Source organism: Porites lutea, chromosome 3 (assembly GCF_958299795.1).
Source record: "Porites lutea chromosome 3, jaPorLute2.1, whole genome shotgun sequence".
Classification (NCBI taxonomy): domain Eukaryota; kingdom Metazoa; phylum Cnidaria; class Anthozoa; order Scleractinia; family Poritidae; genus Porites; species Porites lutea.
The window spans coordinates 43,761,485-43,780,310 of record NC_133203.1 but is presented as its reverse complement, the minus strand read 5'-3'; the positions used below and the strand labels follow the sequence as shown (position 1 = coordinate 43,780,310).

Here is an 18,826-nt window from a genome sequence, read left to right as displayed (position 1 = left end):
GAAATTTCAAGGGCTTCGGTATTATTTTCCCGAAAATTTTAGATGCAGTTTTAAGTTTTACGAAAATGAGAATTTTTCTGATTCTTCTTTTCGTCGCATTTTCGAATCAAAAAATTTTAGGGTTTCCTTTTTGCTACGAAAAATAGCTTAACTTGGGGACTAAAATGCGAAATTAAACTTTAGAAAATCGTAGGAAATTTATTAGATGTGCTACGAATATTTAACAGTTAATGAATGAGGCTGAGTATCTTATGAAGAATTATGGAGATCGAGGAGGGTGTTATCCGTCGAGGCCGTAGGCCGAGGCGGATAACACCCTCCGAGATCTCCATAATTCTTCATAAGATACTCAGCCTCATTCATTAACTGTTAATTAATGGAACGGTCATCTAGAAATTTTTACCCTTCCTAAAGCTATAGAAAATGTTAAGCAATTTTTTCTTCTCCGAACAGATATTTTACAGAAAACAGTTGCTGGGTGCCCCTGCAATAGATTGACTGTAACTTTACTAGAATTCTAGTAAAGTTACGGTCAATCTATTACGTAATCTATGTTCCACTACTGTTATCAGCCTCAGAGTCAACTTACCACAAAGTCAAATAACAACCGAACTAGGTATTGCAACAAACTGAAACAAAGCTAATTCAACAGTATTTTGCTTTGTTCAGGGGCACCTAACGACTGTTTGCTGTTTTCTGTTCGGAAGAGCAATTATTAGGCCTGATGGTTAATGATTTTTCATTGTTTTTAACCTCTTGTAAGCGACGACTTGACACATTTTCTGATCTTTAGGTTCGCTGTGTGCACTATGCTACTAAGAATATACAAAGAACTTTAGGGATAACATGGAACTACACATAGCGTAACTTAGACATTGCATGCAATATCTTTCATAAAGTAGGTTGATGTGCCTGGACCTCCTCTCGGAAGAGACCCCCTGTGGTTCCATTCTTGTAAGCGACCAACTCCCGTAAGCTACCACTAAGTCTTTGTATTTTGGGTGGTGGCTTACGGGAGGTTCGACTGTACTTTACCTTTTGTTTCAATAAGATAAATAAAGAAGACTTACTTCTGATGTATTTTTGTGTGTTTTGCGCTGATGTAAGTAGGATAGCATCAGAATTTCCAAGCAAAGTTTAAGGCTTTTTCAGAAATAATGTCAAGACTTGGAAATTGTGAGAATAAACAAGGTGAAAAGTATAACGGTGTTTTCTCTGTCTCTAAGAAGAGAAACGGGAAAGGAAAAAAATCATACACTCGCTATCAGAAGTCACAAAAGCAGAGCATGAAAGAAATTCAAACATAATGAAATGGGCAAGTCTAAACTTCGAATGGAAGTTCAACTTAGAGAGAGCCAACCTCGTTCCCAGGGTTCTCTCCTACCCGCCCTACGGCGCGAGAGAGGGCGGGTAGGAGAGAACCCTGGAAACGAGGTTGAGAGAGAGCACCTTGGTGAGGAGGGTTTTTCAAAAGAATGTTTGGATGTGGTAAGCGTTGTTTGAGAAAGCTGTTAGGTAACGCAAGACTGACTTTTGACGAATTGATTAGTGTGTTGTTCGAAGGAGAGGGGACTTTAAACTTCCGCCCCTTAACTTACGAGTATGATGAAGCAGGCAAAGAAGTTCTTACCCCTTCGCATTTATTTTTAATTTTGATTTTCGGAAGAGGAATTAAAACAGTGCCAAATGAAATCGTGGAGGACGAAGAAGAAGGTGAGAGTAGATACACTAGGAAATTCAGGTATTTGAGCGTTAGATTAGCGCATTTTTGGAATCGGTGAAGACGTAAGTACTTAACTGACTTACGCGAGTTCCGTAAGACCAAGGTAAGTAAAGACTCGAGGCCTGTACATATAGGCGATGTAGTCAGAGAGTACGACGAGAGTAAGAGGCGTGGAGAATGGAGATTAGCAGGGTCTAGCAGTTATTGTGAGTCTTATCAAGGGAAAATATAACGTGGTTAGGGGACAAACATTCGAGTCATTGCCAAGGGAAAGCTCTAGAGTTTGTCCAGACTCGTTCAGAAACTCTACCTCATAGAAGTGCAAAGCGAAATTCAACGCGAAGCGCCGCGGGAAAGTGTAAAAGAGGGTAGGAAAAACCTTAGGCGCAACCCTATACGCGATGCAGGAGCAGATGCGCGTTGAAAAACTAACTTAATGCTTGACTCGTAGACGAGTCAAAGCGGGGAGAGTGTAGTGAAACGTTAGAATGCTTATAATTGTATTTTCTCATTTCATTAATTTTTCAGTAGTTGGTTAAGTAAGCCATTATTCCGCTACCGCTAAAGGAGATGTTTAGATTGTAACCGGAAATATCGTGGGATAAGATAATTAGAATTAATCAGTGTTGTATCGGGTATTACTAGCTTAACCGCGCATAAGGATTAGTACCATAGTTGTCAAGTAAACCCACGCTAAAAGGAAATTAGTTGAAATTAGTGACCACGAATCGTTGTTGTAGTGAGCAAAGAACTAAGAAAAATATGAAACGGCAAACTGATCCTTACGGCAAGGCGATGAAGTAATAAACAAAATAATAAAACAAACGTATATATATAGAGGATATTACACGGTGGCGCGACGATATGAATTTTAATTTCGAGTGGCAAAACAATACTACGAACGAGCGCAGCGAGTGAGTAAAATATTGTTTTTGCCACGAGAAAATAAAAGTCATATCTTCAAGCCGCCGTGTAATGTTCTTTTTATTATATAGACAAAACGACATTGATAAAATAATAGAGGGAAATCACCGACATTACGTCATCGATAAACTCTCGTGTGAGATTATGGAAAATAAACCACTCTGGTCCCGGATGTAGCTTTTATGAATTTTACGAGTGGTATATTTTCCAGTGAAACACTCGTGTTATTTATTTAAAAACATTGCCCGATATTTCGGTTTGAAAACAAACCTTCTTAAATATTGGGCAATTTGTTGAAATATATATATATATTTTTGTCTTATTCTTTTGTTTACTTCGTCATCGCCTTGCCGTAAGCATCAGTTCAGTTGCCGTTTCATATTTTTCTACAAGTTTCATTGTTTTGATCCGGTCTACAACTGGGAGATCCGGCACCACTCATTGGTTTGTTGCTGTAGACTTGCTGATATATTACATATTAATTAAAGAACTAAGACCCCAATAGGCCATTTCCGAGTTTCCCCGGGCCTCTGTATCAAAAAGAGGTTAGCTGCTCAACCTTTTATATGGAAATCATTTTTCATTCTCATGCAAATAAAACTCATTTCCACAAGAAAGGTTGTGCACTTGGCGGAATTTTAATTAGTTAATATACGCAGCATTTTTGTCAAATTTAGTTACATTGAGATCGATCGTATAATGTTGAATTGTGAAGAATAAAGTCAGATTTGTACGAAGGTATACAGTCCTCGATTGTTGAACAAACGCGTGCGGAATCTCTCTCTATCGCAAATGGGAAATTCTGCGAAAATGACTTTGATTTGATCCATCCGGTCTACACGCGTGCAAAACGTCTGCGCATGCGCAAGGTCTCTATTTTCAATAATTAAAATTTGCAAAATCTTCCCCATTTAAATTGAAAAACACTTAGGAATGTTTGAAATGTCTAATGGTTTGCAGCCGGTTCTAGTATTAAGCACAACAAAAAATTACTTAAACTAACTTAACTAACTGGTAAAGTCGTCCAGTACAAGGTTTTTCCGTCCTTGTTTTCCCACTTAGCATGCATTGGTCGTTTTCGTTGTTCGCATTGACCGAGCTCAGCGACATGATGACCAAAACAGCAACAATGGCTACGGCGAAGTGCTGCCAGAGCGAGCGTGGACTTTCAAACATGATTTTCGCCTTTGGTGCAAGGAGGAAAGTATGTGGTGCAAAAGAGAGAAACTAAAGCAATTAATAAACTTTGTGTTCGTGAAATTCTAAGCTTATCTTTTGTGTGTGGAGCTTACTTTTTTTAATTTCGCGGCCGGAATCTAGTTTGTTTTGGTATCGCGTATAATTTCGATTGGGGGAGGCACATGCAAATTCGCGCCGGAAGCAGGGAAGGCACGCATGCGCACTGCGTTTTTCACGCGTGTCCATCCGGTCACTTCGATCGGCGGGGACAGAACAACTTCATGGTGGGTTTGCCTACTGTCGTTAGGGAAAAGCAAGGTTTTGACGTTAAAAAGCCCTACGGCGACCAATAAAGCCGTAATTTAGAAATGGCCTGCTTAGTGAGACGGCAGTTTCAACTACTCTTTCATCTCGATTTTCGGTCCTATTTCTTTGGAGTTACTGTCTTGCTGCTCCATTATTCCCTGTAAATAGTTGCAGAAGACTCACATATCGCATACAGCTGTCAGTCATGTCCAATACGGTAGTTTCGAAAACGAAGCACTCGAAAACGAAGACCGAAGCACGAAGCACCCAAATCTCGAAAACAAAGCAGCCAAAACTCGAAAACGAAGCACCCTCGATCGAAAACGAAGACCCCTAAATCTCGAAAACGAAGCACCCTAGATCGAAAACGAAGACCCCCAAATCTCGAAAACGAAGACCCCAAAACTCGAAAACAAAGCACCTGAATCAGGTGGAGGCAGCGGATGCGTCCACACCTCCAAAGGTCCACAAAATCCATCCCAAGGTTTTATAAGAGCCTGCCAACTGTTTAACTGAATTTTTCTAGATAGGATATACTGTATTAATTTTATTATTGGTCTCGCTATAGTTGATACATCTTACCTTAATATGCATTTTTTCGGTACACATACATGTTTATGTAGACTTCAAAACTGTCCGTCAGCAGATTTTGGCGTATTCAAGTACGCGTGAGCAATAACACAAAAGGTCTGAAACGAGGCTGAAAACGGAGTGTGAGGCTCGCCCGTATTACTCTTACGCCACGCTTTACCGACTTCTTTACTGATTTTTAGAAAAAAACCGATAGTTTTGCAGTCTAACATATTGGATATGCAGGAGGTTGCGCCCCCTCCCGATCGCAAATTATCAAACTTCTAACATTTGTTCTCTTGTTTTCGCCGCTTCGATATCGTTAAGACTCGTAATGACGACGGCTACCACGTTTTCCCGCCAAAATGACGCTGGTTCGCGCGCGAGCACCACTTAGTATTAAGAAAATCTCGTGCTCGTCTTAAAATCTAAAGCTCTCTATCATCGACTCAAGCCTGCGAATTTAACTGGCTTTTACTGGCAATACAGTAACATTCTAGAAATAGTTTGGGCGTTCTCGGTTTTCTGATCACGTCCAAAACATAGCCTCCCACCGGGCCTCCCACGCAGCGGCGGAAATGCATTTACAACTTGAGTAGATTTGAACTGCATTCGATTCGTTATCGTGCTTGATTCCTGCTGTATTAGCATTGGTCTCGTGTTTATAAAGGACAGACCGGTGTCGAATTTTTGGGTGCTTCGTTTTCGATCTAGGGTGTTTCGTTTTCGAGTTTTGGGTGCTTCGTTTTCGAGTTTTGGGTGCTTCCTTTTCGAGATTTAGGGGTCTTCGTTTTCGAGTTTGGGTGCTTCGTTTTCGAGTTTTGGGTGCTTCGTTTTCGAGATTTGGGTGCTTCGTGCTTCAGTCTTCGTTTTCGAGTGCTTCGTTTTCGAAACTACCTGTCCAATACTGCCGCACTGTTACGGACCGTTAAGAGCAGTTAACGGACCGTACGTTCTGCACACACCGTCACTATTACTCACGGTCCGTATGCTGAGCACATACGGAGCGTGCATCTCATTATTACATGAGGGCACAATGCGTTACGGTTCGTTCGATCCGTACAGTCCGTAGACATACGGAGCGTGCATCTCAGTATTACATCAGGACACAATGCGATACGGTTCGTTCGATCCGTTCGATCCGCACGGCAAGAGAGGCGCACTCCAAGTGTAATATTCCTCGTTCTATAAACTATAAACCAACACAAGCGCAAAAACCAAGAAAGGCGCACTCCAAGTGTAATATTAATTCCTCGTTCTATAAACCATAAACCAACACAAGCGCAAAAACCAAGAAAGGCGCACTTCAAGTGTAATATTAATTCCTCGTTCTATAAACCATAAACCAACACAAGCAAAAAAACCAAGAAAGGCACACTCCAAGTGTAATATTCCTCGTTCTATAAACCATAAACCAACACAAGCGTAAAAACCAAGAAAGGCGCACTCCAAGTGTAATATTAATTCCTCGTTCTATAAACCATAAACCAACACAAGCGCAAAAACCAAGAAAGGCGCACTTCAAGTGTAATATTAATTCCTCGTTCTATAAACCATAAACCAACACAAGCGCAAAAACCAAGAAAGGCGCACTTCAAGTGTAATATTAATTCCTCGTTCTATAAACCATAAACCAACACAAGCGCAAAAACGAAGAAAGGCACACTCCAAATGTAATATTCCTCGTTCTATAAACCATAAACCAACACAAGCGCAAAAACCAAGAAAGACGCACTCCAAGTGTAATATTAATTCCTCGTTCTATAAACCATAAACCAACACGAGCGCAAAAACCAAGAAAGACACACTTCAAATGTAATTTTCCTTCTTCTGTAAATCAAAACAACCCAAAAACAACGGTATACACCCTCTAAGTTTTATGCTTGTGTCTAAATGTGATGTTCTTGTAAGTCAAAAACCAAAACAAGCGCGCTTCAAATGTGAGAACAATCGTCAATAAGTTTATAATTAATATAAGCATGCACCGAATGTAAAGGCAAGATAAGTAAGCACCAAAAATGTGATATTCGAACGTAGTATTTCTTTATATAATCAAGATAAGCATGCTCTATCTATATTTAATGTTCCTTCTCTATACGCCAGAAACAAGAGCAAGCGTACTTTAAATGCAAATGTTCTTCGCTTGCTTTTATTACTACGTTTGCTGCACAAAACAAATGTAATATTCATTATAAACTGCTCCTCGTTCTAATGTCACAAACGAGGGCACGCGCGCTTCAAATGTAACAATCGCCTTGTTTTATATAAGCTGTCAAATTTTTCGCAGTAAGCACGCAGTACTTTGTATAACCATGATAAACATGCTCTATATCAATTTAAGTTTCCTCTTTCTATACGCCAAAAACAAAAGCAAGCGCACTTTAAATGTAACTTTTTCACGGTAAAACTGTCTGTAGAGTTATGGTTTCTCAGTATTATTCAACAGTGGGAAAATGTATGTTTGAGACCACGCGTTAATCTATGTGTGATAGTACCAACCAAACACCATCGACTGTTTACTAGCTTTAAGCATTTAATTTTGTCACACCTTTCTGTTTCTTTATAATTTTTTCACATCTCATTGTTAATATATCATCGGGGCATTTATTATTCACATTTTATTTTTTCTTACATCCTCTCTTATCATTGTTACGCATCATTTTCCTGCGCACAATCTGGCTAGCAAAACGTCATTTTCAACGTGAAATCGGCGGATCAAAAGAAAAAATTCTCATCTCCTACGGGTCCTTGCCATCATAATTTCCTTTCTTGTTTACGATCACTGAAATCTCAAAGTTGTAAATAATTCCAAATATTGACCTACCCGAAAAACACAAGTGACAACATACTTTTTTTACAATTAACCTTTCCTATGATGTACCCGCTGCTAAAAATGCTACTTAACCCACAATCTAGTACACGTAAATGTTCCAGTTCAATTTTGTGTTGTGGATCAATTTTATCCTTGGTTTAATTCATATTTCCCAAATTTGCCTTGTGCTATAATGTTTGAAAAGGAATAAAATACAGTTCAAATCAAGAGTAACATTTCACCAATACACATAAGTTATAACCTATGATATGGTTTGAAATATTCGTTTCGGGTCGCCAACTTAGACACCGTAAAAGGTACTCAAGAAAAGACGCGTGCTGAAAAAGGGCAAAAAGTAAAGAAAGTGAACACTGTAATGCAGTTAGTTACGATAGAATTTTAGCCAAGAGACTGTAAAATATTGCACTTTGGACACAGAGTATACATAACAGTAAAATTATCGTAATATTTGCAATTACACTACCTCGAGTTTACTGCATCATAGTACTGAATATCTCTCTTATAATTTATCTCCTAAGTTATAGGGACACAATGATCGCCAACGTGAACCTCGCGCACTTTACGGACCAAAGAGAGCTCTTCACAAACCGTATAGCCCTTTCGTCGGTCCGTACCGTCCTTACAGATCGAAAAACGGTAAAAACCCACTCTTGCCATAAAAATATTCTAAGTCCCACATGAAATGCGATTTACGGACCGTAAAACACACTTTACAGACCGTATACCACTTTTGTCGATCTGTTCGATCCGTACAGATCGACAAACCGTATATAACCACTCTTGCCATGAAAATATTCTAAGTCCCACTAATTAGATACGATTTACGGACCGTAAAACACTCTTTACAGACCGTATACCCCTTTTGTCGATCCATTCGATCCGTACGGATCGATAAACCGTATATAACCACTCTTGCCATGAAAATATTCTAAGTCCCACTAATTATATGCGATTTACGGACCGTAAAACACTCTTTACAGACCGTATACCCCTTTTGTCGATCCATTCGATCCGTACGGATCGATAAACCGTATATAACCACTCTTGCCATGAAAATATTCTAAGTCCCACTAATTATATGCGATTTACGGACCGTAAAACACTCTTTACAGACCGTATACCCCTTTTGTCGATCCGTTCGATCCGTACGGATCGACAAACCGTACATGATCACTCTTGCCATGAAAATATCCCAAGTCCCACTAATTAGATGCGATTTACGGACCGTAAAACACTCTTTACAGACCGTATACCCCTGTTGTCGATCCGTTCGATCCGTACGGATCGACACATGGCTTATACGGACCGTTACGGTGCGGGTGTACTAGACAACCCTCCATGAAAGTAAATTCTCAAAAAGTTGATATTTTCATTGTTCATATTGTGGTGACGTCATGTGGAACTACGAGCCGGAATGATTTGTTGTTAACTTCCGTGGAATAAGAAGAGGCGTGCATTATGCGGTGTTATCCTCGTTTTCTACAGCTCTTTCTCACACACTGACAGCTTGAACGTGAGGTCGTAGCTGCAGTAGCCGCAGATGTGTTCCACGCAATCCAGAAAGTTCAGCATGAAGCCGAAGTTTGTTAACATAGTTCTCATTTTGCTGTTTTTTTATTGTTTCCTTGAAACTGACGCATGGCGTCGTCGCCGTCGAGCCTGCAGTCGTCGTAATTGTGTAGTCAGTTTGTGGTCTTCTTGGAGCTCATGTAGTGCTGAAGAATGTGGACAACAAGGATCACAACGACGGACGAGAAGGCAAATATCTGGGCCGAGTTGTGGAGGAGCAGAATGCCCTAGCATGAATGAAACACGGCGGTGCTATGGTCGATCAGTGAACTGTCAGCTAAGTTCTTGGTCTGAGTGGAGCTCCTGTTCAACTCCTTGTGGGGTTTCTGGTATTGAAACACGCACCCGTCACAAAATAATCCCTGCAGGGTGTGGCGGAACCTGCTCGTCAATACTTCGAATAAGGCGGAGCTGTCTTGAAAGCTGCCGCTCTAACGGAGGGAGTTTCAACCCCAGTGTGAAAAAGCCAACAGGTAAGCTGTAAACAGAAAGATAATGGTCAGCACTGAGATAACCATTTCGCCATTTCATGAAGTGCAAAAACGCAGTCTAACGTTTTTCTTCGGGGAAGAATATTTCATTGGGTCACTCAAGGTTATGAAAAGCTTAAAGAGCTCTTCCTTGATATCCTCAATTCAGAATGTCTTGCATGCATTTAAGACCATGAACAAAGTGAGTCTAAAACTTTGGCCTTGAGCTATGAAGCCAAGATCAAAGAACAAACGAAATATGAACAAGGCAAGATACTGATCTATGTAATGACTGTGTCTTTAACCCTTTAAACCCTAAGATCAAAATTTGAATTCTCATTTGTTGCCCCTATTCATTTCTTACAGAAGTAGTGGAGAGAAGTTGATAAAATATCATGCAAATTCATCTTGTGTGATCATGTCCGTAATTCTCATGACCACTCTGTTTTACAAAGCATTGATATTACAAGGAGAAATTTCATGCTGATCACTCTTAGGGCTTAAAGGGTTAAAACGGGATGTCGTTCGTTCCGTTCAATGATTTGTTGAATGTGAATTGCAGATTTTGCACCAGACCAAAGAAACTACTCTTCCTTACCTAAAGGCCTGTTTATATGAATTTTTAGAGAAAGGTTCTCGACAGGTTTTTTTTTTCATTACAATTAAGTCATTGTGATATTTTATTGGGTTTATTACTATTAGTACTGACTGAAGAGCGCTTTGGATAGGATAGGTTTAAGTCATTTCGGAGAAATCTCAGAAATGGCACGAGGCACCAAGTGTTAAACATGTTACAAGAAAGCAAAAAAAAAGCACATTCGAAAGCTAAAGTCAGTTTAGAATTCACCCAAATAATTTACCTCCCATAAGATTGCCGGTTTACTTCTTTATAGTGCGACCGGACAAACCGTGAACACCTGAAATATGTCAAGAATGCGGTTATTTCTGTCCGAACGCGTCCGAACTGATCCTGACTCTCCAAACCGCAGACTGTTAAATGTTGTTTGCGCGGCAGGAACTGTGTCGGCTTTGGATTTTCCGCTTAATTGATCCCCCCCCCCGGGCATTAGCATCTTTTTTGCCTTGGACGGCAAATTCCCGGAGGTGGGGACTATTGAGCTTTCAAATCCCCCGGGGTGGGGACAAAAAAAGAGGGCAAATGCCCCGTTCTCCGTCAACACTGCAATATTTTTCATAGATTGCACAGTCGAATAGTGCCGTTTTAAACATTTTAATGACTTGTGCGATTTTATGATTTAAGTAACTTCTTCCTTTCTAATAGCGCTAGGATTCGAATTAAGACTTCACGCAGCGATGACATGCATCAGTTTATGGTTTTAGTATTGATATAGAACTAGGGTATCTAAAAGATAGTAATGCTGCGGCAAATTCTGTTGATACTGGCATTAGTTAGGTAGTGAGACTTAGAAGAATCAAAGGGCGCGATCCATTCAACCAACATTCAGACCGGTCCGACCGGGAAAAGAGGACCACCTCAAAAGGTGGACCTGTTTTTTCGAAACTTTTCCGGTTGGACCGAACCGATCCATTGAGTTTTGGACCGAAATTTCCGGAAATTTTGGTTGAATGGATCGCGCCCAAAAATGACATTGAATGTCCTATTTACATGTTGGAAAGTACTAGAATAATTACTATCAGTCTATCGAAAGAACTCGTGGGAACGTTGTTTAGAAAATGATCAAGTGGTTACAACTCTGGTTTTTGCACAGTAAATTGTAGGAAATAATAGAAATTCAGATCGTTTATCCATATATTTAATATACGGTGCACGATATTTTCTCTGGAAACACAATACTTTTCTTGCTGTTTGTTGAACTTTATTAAGTAACAGTTATTTAGCTATATATTTATAGAAAACAACAACACAAAAAACGGGGAAAAAAAGAAAGAAGGAATAATTAACTCAGTAGGATTCGCACCGGCAACTTCGACTCGACGCGTGTACACTTAACCACTACACCACAGAGACTGATTATGTAGTCATGAGGAAAAGTCTTTCATTTTATTCCTTTTCCATGAAACTTCCGCCGGCAAGATGATCGCCAGCCGCATTAACCGAGCTATTAACAGTGAAAAAACAATGTAAACGCATATTCCATGGCAATAAATGAATGAAAGAACATAAATATGCTTTTCAAAACGCTGATACACGTCCTCGTCTGCAAAGTAGGACACAAAACATATGTTTTGTTATCTCGATTTCCGCTGTTATTTTGAAGCGAATGGTCAAAATCACATCCATTTTCGGCTCATACAGTTTCTTAAGAATAGCATTGCATGACATTTTCTCACTTTCACATCACCTTCTAGCAAGCTGGAATTTGTATATCCCCCGTGTTGCGGAGTAGACGAGCAAGAAAGGCTCTTGAGTCAAAAAAGGCTCTTGAATTGAAATCCAATCCCCAAGTTAACCATCGTACTCATCTGAAAGACTCCTGCGTGTCTTAAAATTTGGTAAGACCTCTAACCGTGCTGTAGAAAATTTGCCACAAAGAAAACTCTAAGTCTGAGCAGCGAACGATGCACTCTCTCACCCACCGAACTTCCTCGTGTTTTTATTTGAGTTGTTCGTGGTGCAATGCACTCTGGTTAAATGCAATGCATTGTGGTAAAAAGTGTGGTTAAATGCAATGCATTGTGGTAAAAAGTGATGAATTTGAGAATTCGTCGCCCCTTATATATTTCCTTAAATCCTGATTATGTTGCTGCTCGCTCCCTTCGGTCGCTCCGCAGCAATTATTGGCATTAAAATTAATAGAGCGCTGTAAAGTTATTGTTATGAATAGGTTATAAATATGAAAGGATGTTCTTCAAATAATATCAACAGAAATTTTGATTCACTAACCAAAAAACGTTGATTCACGTCGATAGCTCCCGAGTTTCGCTATGCAGTTCTGTCTCGATAAGCCATGAAGAAATGCATGCATAAAATCTGTCCTTGACAGATGAGCTAATCTGCTTTTTTTTCCAGTAATATCCTCTATGTAGTTATATTCTGGTAGGAGACCGCGTGCGTGTCAAAAGCTCCGGAACAGCCCCGGGGTCGGCAAATGCCCGGTGCCCGGGCAGCGCAAAATTTGCAAATGCCCCGCAATAGCCCGGAGGGGGGGGGGGGGGCTGGGCGCAGCTGGAGTTGACTGATGCATAAATCACTCATTCAGCGGTTTTGAGAATGAAATATGTGTTGTTATAAGTACCGAGTGGACTGTTTTGGTTCGCTCCGGTTATTCTTTTGTTACTGTTGAAGAGAAAGTCTAGAAATATAACAAAACACTTAATGTCAGGTCCCTCGGGAGACCAGTTAGTTTTGTTTTCCCTCGAGTCCTGATGTTTCCCTTGACCTCGTCTCGGGAAACATCAGGGTTCTCGGGAAAACAAAACTAACTGTTTCCCTCGGGATCTGAAATTACTAATACTGTATAACTGTTTGCTGCTTTTAAACGCAACTTAAGATGTTCAGTAAGTGTGCACAGTTCAAAAAACAACCGTACTCAGAACATTTTAAAAATTCTTATTGTTTTGTTTTCGAAAATGGTATTTTAAAATCTTTTGTTTGCGCGTATTAAATTTCGCGAATTTTACGCGCGAAAAACGCGAAATTTAATACTCGCGAAAGTTAGTAAGAATACTGATTACTGGGTAACTGGGCCAGATAAAAAGAAAAAAAAAAGAACACCTACGGCGAACACAAAATTCGGCCAGCTGTTTCTTTTAGGTCTTTCTTTAGACAATGTTAATTTATATTGACTCTAACATTCGTAACCTGAAATTGGCTACCGAAGAGTATCGTGCATAAAAACTATTTTTGCCTTTATATTATCAGTTGTTTCATTCAGTTACCTCGAACTCAAACTTAATTTTCACGCAAATCATTTTCCCCACCCGCGACTTTGGACCCGCGACCATTAGTCAAACTCCAGTTGTTTGTCTCGACTGGCGCTCAAACAAATAATTTTCGATTTGAGAATATTTTCTCTTTTGTAAGTTGAGTACACTATATCTTGGCTATGTACTCAAAGGAGAAGTGCACCATAGCATGCGTGCTTTTAAGGAGGAGAAACGGAGTATCCTTGTTTCTGTGACATTGGTGAAAGGAATTGAATTGCAGGGCCTTCAAAGAACTGAGAAAAAACCTTGACTAACCAGTAGCTACTAGTGCCAACTATTGGCAACGCGTACTGTACATGAAGGGTCCAACTATGCGACAGCGACTTGAAAGAAAGATTTCTTTCCTTTTTTTGTTTGTTTGTTTATTTATTTATTTTTTTGCCATCCGCATTTCTCGTTTTGTTCTTTTTACTTTTTCGGTATCCGCCATCCGGTCCATCCGGTCTTCGTTTTACAAACACCCTACACCACCCAGCTAAAAAGGCATATGCCAAATCAGGCAATCTCCCCTCACGGGCTAATTTGTGCCCGATCACGCATCTCGCCGATAATTAGTGACCCATTAGGCGTCACGGAAAACCCCTTTGCCACCCTGCTTAAAGAGGGGGGAGGTACAGGACGGTAAATCTCCCTCCTCCCTACTTTTTGGGGCAATTTCTCCCTCCTCCCTAAACTTGGTTTAAAAATTAACGGCGGGCAACACATAACTCCTGCACTTAGTGGTAAAGGAAGTATAATGACCTTCAGAGCTTGTACCACACGAAAAAGGCCTAATCACCATTTGTATGCATAAGAAGATTTTATGGAGGGAAAGCCCATACACCCACCCCGGGCGAGTACTCCCTTATATAAGCCACATAGGTATGTGCCACCTCAAAGGGTAGGGTTTTTGGGCCGTTTCAGTGTATGGGTATAGATTTTGCCCATTTTGGCCTGGAATCAGTGCCAGATCCAGTCCTTGAGATAAGGGGGAGTCCGGTCATCCAGACCCCTAGATAAGGGGGGGAGGGGTCTGTCTCCAAAAAAAATTTTTTGGCGTAAAAATCAGGGGGCCGGGCCCCTCCCCTGGATCCTCCACTGGGAATTAGGTACGGTTTTCGAGGAATTTATGGGAGTGTATGAACGTATGGACCATAAGGCTATGCTAAAGCTACCCGCGGATTGATAGTTGAGTCAAACTCCTTGGCTGTCTTCAAATTACTCCCCTACCTAGCTACGAATTACCAGACGTTTTTTACTTTCATACTTTTTGCCCTATATTATGATTCACTTATTCTTGTATATGTATTATCCGATTTTATTTCTCAATTTTTTATCCGAGCATTGAATACATTTTATGATCGTTTCTTTTAATAGTTGATGCGATGTCTGTAACAGATTTTACCAACTTAATAAATGTAGATGTAGATGTATTTGTCGTTTCAACTCCAAATGAATCAGAAAGAAAGAGTAATAAGCGAGTTCGAAATGGATTTTAAGAAATCTCGTTTGAGCTCCAGGCTAAATTCTACTTATAGCAGGTCTGAAAATGGGCATGGATTTAAGAGACGGGTCTGAAACGGGTGTGGGAAATAACATTTTTTAGTGTGAAATAGGGTCAGGATTTTACGAACCGGGCGGCTCACGCCCACCAAAAATTCCCGGGAATACCCCCCACAACCACCGGGGCACCTACCAGGTATCTAAGAGGCATACTTTATCTAAAATAACGAAAACTCATTCCAATTTTGCGGTGGCAACTACCTACAGACCCATGGAACAGCCATGTGAACAAAGATGGCCGTTGCTTGTTCTCATGCTCAAACCACTTTTGAGGAAACTATCAAAGATTTCGAAAATCGCCAGGTAAAAAGAGGCTACCCGGTCCCTATTGCGAGAAAGTACCTCTCTGAGTTAAAATTCGCCGACAGGAAAACAGCCCTTCAACAAAGCAACAAATCTGCACGTAAAGGCCACCGCCATTTGTTACAAAATAGCAGCTTTACTTAGACTGAAGAAAATACTATGGGAAAATCCACCTTATACAAAACCAACGACGGCTGAGAGAAATCTTTAGGGAATATCATATCGCAAGGGAAAATCCTTTAAGGACCAGCTATTAGTTAGAGCGAAGCTCTGAAGGACAGAGAACTTCCTTAACAAATAATTGCAGTAGTTGTGTGTTGCAACTGTCGTCACCAAGTTTTAAACCTGGTAACCTGAGATGCGTTAAAGTTTGATCCCATGCTTTCAGCCATGGCGTTAAAAACGAAAAAGTTATGACGAAAACTTCGTCACAGCTAAATGCGCCTGTATTATAATTACGGAGCCACCTCAAGAGCCACAATGGCTCTTGATCACAGTACATTAGGCCTGGAAAACAAATTCTTGGAAAAAAAAATCAGGCCGAATTTTTTGCTTCGACAAGTTTACTTAACAAAATCGGCATACTGTATTTTGAGGACTGGACTGGACTGGACTGGACTAGTAAAACGCGGACTAGTAAAACGCGGACTAGTAAAACGCGGACTGGTAAAACGCGGACTAGTAAAACGCGGACTGGTAAAACGCGGACTAGTAAAACGCGGTCTGGTAAAACGCGGACTAGTAAAACGCGGACTAGTAAAACACGGACTGGTAAAACGCGGACTGGTAAAACGCAAAAAAAAATGTTGGCTTTATTAACAATCATCTACTATTCAAAGAACTTCTCAAGTGAAAATAAGAGGTATCATAACTCTTAACATTAATGTATAAAATACAAATAAATCTACAAATAAGATGCATAATCTAATTTAGCGTCATTGTTATAAGTATCATATAACATTGTTGAGTAATAGTTGTATCTAGAAATGAACGTGATTGTATTGTGGGTGTTTAAGGACGGTGCCCACTATTGTTACTGCGCTCATTTTCTGCGCATGCCAAGGTAGTCGCGCGCGACGCGAAAGAAATGCGCAACACGCAGGACACGTGGACTGGTTTTGTCTCCTGTAAGTCTGGGAGGTTCGAGTTATTTCTTGAGGAAAAGATGCGTCGTTTTTTAACAGATGAAAAATAATTTCTATTTACCTTGTCAGTTGTTTGAAAACCGAAGAAGTATGCGCATGTTGCTATTTCTACGTATGATCGATCTGACCGAACATTTTATAGTCAAACAAAAGTCAGTTCTAAAACATCAAAAGTTATTGCTTCAACATGTTACGCTTAGAGCTTGGGTATTAAAAAATCCCTTAATAGGCAAGGATCAGTAAATTAGAAGGAAAATAGCTCTAAGTCCTCCGCTTAATCGAGAAACTGCAAGCTTACCTTTCACTCGCGTCCTTCGCGTTTTATTGGCTAATCGGCTATAAACAGTTTCCCGAATATTTCTTTAATTTTGTAAGATTTTATGTAATTATTCACCAGAAGATAGATTTAAAGAGTTCGAGTACATACAGATTCCCCTTTTATTGAGAGTCCGAGGCTTTTATTTGTTGAACAAACAAGAAAAAAAACTATCACAAGATTGTTTGGATTGCTGAGATCACAGCTTCACAATTAGTTGCGGACCGCAAAGGAAACGCTTTCATCGTGGAAAAAGAGATAAAAGAATTGTTATCTTTAATTTTTACTTTAATCATAACTATAACAAAATTGTCAAATCTGATTGGTTATCAACTGCCCTGATTCCAGCCTTAATTGGACAGTCAGTACGCGTCATGCCTAAGTAATTGGACAGTACGCGGCATCAAGCGCGCGCTTAAATGACTTCTTTTTTTTTTCACTGCTAGCAAAACAAAATTTCGAATTTCTTTTGTTTTGATTTAAAAAATAGCCTATTATATCACAAATTTTGTTAAAGTTATGATTAATTGGTAACAGAACTTCGTGTCGTCCAATTCGGTCTGTAATCATTCTCGTGATTAAGCAAATCGGACTCCCGCTACGCGCTCGTCCGTTTTTGTTAATCACTCGTATGATTACAGACCGAATTGGACTCCACTCAGTCCTGTTACCATTGCTTATCATTGTTATTTAAGACGTATAAAAAGCAGTTGTTATGTTATAATTTGTTACTTATTTTGAAACCTTGTTACAATTATCATTGCATTTGTGCCAGTTCAAGTGTACACGCTGAAATTTGGGGAAAAAATAACTTTTTATCATTTTTCTAAAAAATGCCTATTCAGCGTTTTTCTCCATATTGAGGCGCAGTTATCTCTGAAAAATGCGTGGTTACCCCCAGTTTTCTTTTTGGATTTCAATAGCCCCTGATATGATCTACTTGTCTCACATAGTCATTATCTGGGAAAAAATACTTCCCATTAGTGGGCACCGTCCTTAATAGCAATTAAAACTGCATAACTTTGGAGACTCGAGCCGACAATTTTCGTTTTGTAACGAAACTGAGTTAAGACTTTTTCACTAAACTAACAATCCCAGATGCTACATACATCTCTGAACTGTCAACGACGTCAATAACAATAAAAAAAGGTTATCTTGAAAAAAAGGTATCATAACTTCTAACAGTAAAGTATGCAATTCTCGGCTTGCACTGTCACGTAATGAAAAATAAAAATGCAAACCATTCAATACAGAAGGACTAGAATCTGGGAAATGAAAAAAGATAAATATACAAAAACCCTTGCCAAGAATCAGTTCTGTGAAATATTTCAAATGCGAGATATTGGGAAAAACGTTTTACCTAAATTTATAAAGCTTTGTATGGAAACGCCATGTTGGTGTTCCTTTCAGGAACACCAATATGGCCGCCGGATACCAACAGAAACATATGTTTTCGAGTTTTCCTACTAATGCGTGAATTCTTCGCTTGAGGAACTCATAAAGATCACAGTAATATTTATTCTGAGACAAGGAATGTTTAGATTGCAAAATCTCCCAAAATCGGTAATGTTTTTAACCCACATAAGAGCTTTCCCGGCCGCCAGCTAAATGCCGCGTCACGCAAAAGCCTGGAAATTCAAGCGTCCTCTCTCGCAAAACGAAGAACCCTTTCGAACCAAAAATTTGTTTATGTAAAGGTGTTTAGGTACTGTAATACCTCGTGAAAGTAGAAACTCAGAAGAATCGATAGTTTCTTAGTTTGATTTTTGGTGACGTCACGTGCAACCCAAGAATACAAATAAATCTACAAATAAGATTCATAATCGAATTTAGCGTCATTGTAATCTGTATCATATAATAATGTAAAGTAACAATCCCAGATTCTACAGTTCGACGTCGTCAATAACAATAAAAAAGTCTTAGTTTTCAATGTCTGATGCTTTCAAATAGTCGGGACATGATATGGTAACATGATCGTAACAGACCACAGTCTAACTAGAACCTTACAGCAAGCCTTTGTACCATCATCTGTTTGTG

General features: G+C 39.7%; 1 long non-coding RNA gene across 1 annotated transcript in view; it reads left to right on the top strand.

Moving 5' to 3' along the window:
* The first annotated feature begins 8,958 nt into the window (after positions 1-8,958).
* Positions 8,959-18,826, top strand: part of LOC140931199 (uncharacterized) — a 23,318-nt gene continuing 13,450 nt past the window's right edge. Inside the window, exon 1 of the long non-coding RNA XR_012164935.1 lies at positions 8,959-9,577. This is a non-coding gene — a long non-coding RNA (uncharacterized lncRNA). The remainder of the gene's footprint in view (positions 9,578-18,826) is intronic.